Source organism: Hirundo rustica, chromosome 18 (genome assembly GCF_015227805.2).
Source record: "Hirundo rustica isolate bHirRus1 chromosome 18, bHirRus1.pri.v3, whole genome shotgun sequence".
Classification (NCBI taxonomy): domain Eukaryota; kingdom Metazoa; phylum Chordata; class Aves; order Passeriformes; family Hirundinidae; genus Hirundo; species Hirundo rustica.
In genome coordinates this window covers 2,879,656-2,882,418 of record NC_053467.1, presented here as the reverse complement: position 1 = coordinate 2,882,418, position 2,763 = coordinate 2,879,656, and the positions used below count along the sequence as shown (strand labels likewise).

Here is a 2,763-nt window from a genome sequence, read left to right as displayed (position 1 = left end):
TTTTATGGAATTTGCAGAAAAATCCTTAGTGGAGCTGCAGGAATTCGAGGCTACAAGTATGATTTGAGTTAGAGCTCTGTGGGAAGCTAACCTGGATGCAGCCTTAAGGCCAAAACAGAGACTTTTGCTGTGGAGAAACCACTGAGCCCAGAAAGACTTAAATACAGCTAAGCTTCCTCACTCCTCCAAACCTGTAAAGTAAATAAATGACAGATTTTCTCGGCTGAGGCATCTCCTGTTATCAGCCTGGAGGGATTTTATATCCACGAGTTAAGCCATAAGAAGACATGCTTATGTAACAGAGCAGTTCACAGGGCACCTGAGAGCTCCAGGCACTGCTTTAATGCCTCATAAACTTCCAGGCTTGGGGGCATCATATTTACACTCCCCCCCTTTGTTACCGCCAAGATTTCCTGGGATTTTAGCATAACACCATTGCATTATAGTTAAAAAAAAAAAAAAAAAAATCAGAATCTAATTTCCTGCCACGTTGGCATGTGACTTCACTGCCCGGTCCAAATTAAAAAGAAATCAAGTGTCATGCTCCCGTTCACTGCCTTTGTCATCTATCTGAAGCTTCTTTTGTTAAACAAGGGCTGAAAACGACAGCAAACCACAGGATGTGCCCCCACCAGCCTGTGATGTTCTGTCATTTCATGGATTCAGACAAGCAGAAAGCACAAGGCAGAGCTGGTGCAACGCCTTGGGCCCGGGCAAACTGCTGCTGGCTCCCAGGGCGCCTCCCAAAACATCTCACAAAGTCTTTTTGTTCTTAGGATGGGCTGGATTTGGAAGCAGCGTGCTCTCAGATGATGTTTTGGTTATGAAACGTAGCCTGGTAAAACTGAGTTGTGCAATGAGGGCTGCTGGAGCTGCATAAGCGGCCAAGAACCACAGTGGGATTGAACATTTAGGGTATTTGGCTCAGTCTTTGACCTCTCTCCAGCCACTTTCCTCTCTCCATCCCACAGCTCTCGTGCTCTACAGAGATAACACCGAAACAGCAGAGACCTGGAGCCTTTGAGTCGACCATCATCCAGCCAGGGAGGAGCAGGGGGCACCTGCTCATCCCCCTGCCCTCTCCTGCCCAGGGTCCAGCTCCAGCAGTGTCCCCTGGCTCCCTGCCCAGCTCTGGGGCTGCAAACCCACATCAGTCATCTGGGGAAGGATCTCCAAATGCCACGGTGAGAAATGATTTGGTATTCATCCAAACCCAAAACAAATCGGTCTCACTCACGCCAGGACGTATCACCCTTGAATTCCCTCCAGGCAAGATCAGCAGCAGATAAAACGGTGTCAGGCTTTATAAATGTCACAGAACAGCCCCAAAACTGCTTCTGCCTTCACTGGTTAGAAGGGAGGAGAGGCTGCTGTGCTCATCTGCCTCCCGTGTTACACAAGCCCAGGGAGCTCACCAGGATTTCCAGCAGGTGGAAACTGTCAGGAATCAGTCCTTTAGGATTCCAAAAAGCACATTTTTCCAAGCTGCTTTCCTTCAGAAAAGATTGTTTTATTCATCCCAGTTCAGCATTCTTTTTGTATACCCCCGGAGAATTTCAAAATACAGCTTTTAATGCTGAAGGGAGAGAGGAAAAAGAGTCAGGATTTTTAATCAAGTCTTGGCTAAAGAGCACAAAAAAATGAGCTACCAAAACACCTGTGGCTTTGGGATATTCCCTGCAGCTGGAGGTTGGAGGGTTGCAATTGGAGTGGTACAGCTGATAAGGAAACTTGCAACATGTCTGGGAAAGCAGGAACAGATCAGGAACAAGTCAGGGTGGCTCTCCATGGGATGGGATAATCCACAGCCAGACACTGGAGAAGAACCCAGGAAGGAAAAAAATAAAACAACAACAACAACAACAAAAAAAACAAAAACCCCAAACAAGTTCTCCTTATTGCTGAGCAAAGAGGAACAGGCAGGAACTGATGCTCAGGAAGTTCCACCTGGACATGAGGCAGAACTTCTTCGCTGTGCAGTGATCAAGCCCGAACAGATTGTGCAGAGAGGTCGTGGGGAGGTGGAACCAGGTGACCTCAGTGGTCCCTTCCAACCTCACCCACCCTGTGAAATCCTTCCTGCTGCTCTTCAGGTTTTTTCTGCTGACCTGAAACCCCTCTCCAGCTTTCTCTTGGAGTGGGATGGATTAAAGCTCCTCTTCCTCAGAAACTTTAAATTAAAGCCCTCTCATTATGTCAAAAAAGAAAAGTATGTGTGTGTTTTTAAATGGAAACCACAACAAAATTGTGCAGGGTTTTTTTGTTTTTTTTATTTTAGAGTCAGAAACCAACCAAAATTACCTTTCTTATAAATGAACATGACTCATGCAGGCGTCTTTGTCGAAGTGGTGGATTTCTTTCCAGTAATTTAATAGCTGAAAGAGTTTATCATGAAAACAACAAGCCACCGTCATTAATATTCACACAGAGCAACCAGAGAGGTTTTTACAAAACCTACTTGCATCTGACATTTCTCCCGGCTCCAAACGGCGAGCACGCATTCCATGGGACTGTTTGTTCCTGGAAAATGCAGCCCCAGCTCAGCTCCATATATCAGCTTGTCTAGAACAAACATTTTGTACTTACAAACAGCGCCTTAATTGACTAAATGAACAAAGCAGAACACTTGCTCCACGTAACGAATGGGGACGTTTTTCCTTTGTCTCCAGCCACATTTGATGCCTTGAGAGGTTACCTAGAACTGAGGCTAGGCAGAGTTAAAGGGATAAAGTGGGGATTTATTAAAAAGCCTTCAAAGGATTT

The 2,763-nt window shown here is 45.8% G+C and overlaps 1 long non-coding RNA gene across 1 annotated transcript; it reads right to left on the bottom strand.

Annotated features, from left to right (window-relative positions):
* Nucleotides 1–296: 296 nt before the first annotated feature.
* On the bottom strand, nucleotides 297–2,087 carry LOC120761046 (uncharacterized). Its single transcript, XR_005703542.2, has 3 exons — nucleotides 1,948–2,087; nucleotides 1,658–1,815; nucleotides 297–1,576 (listed from the first exon to the last, which is right to left on the bottom strand). It is a non-coding gene; the product is annotated as an uncharacterized LOC120761046 (long non-coding RNA).
* Between the last annotated feature and the right edge of the window lie 676 nt (nucleotides 2,088–2,763).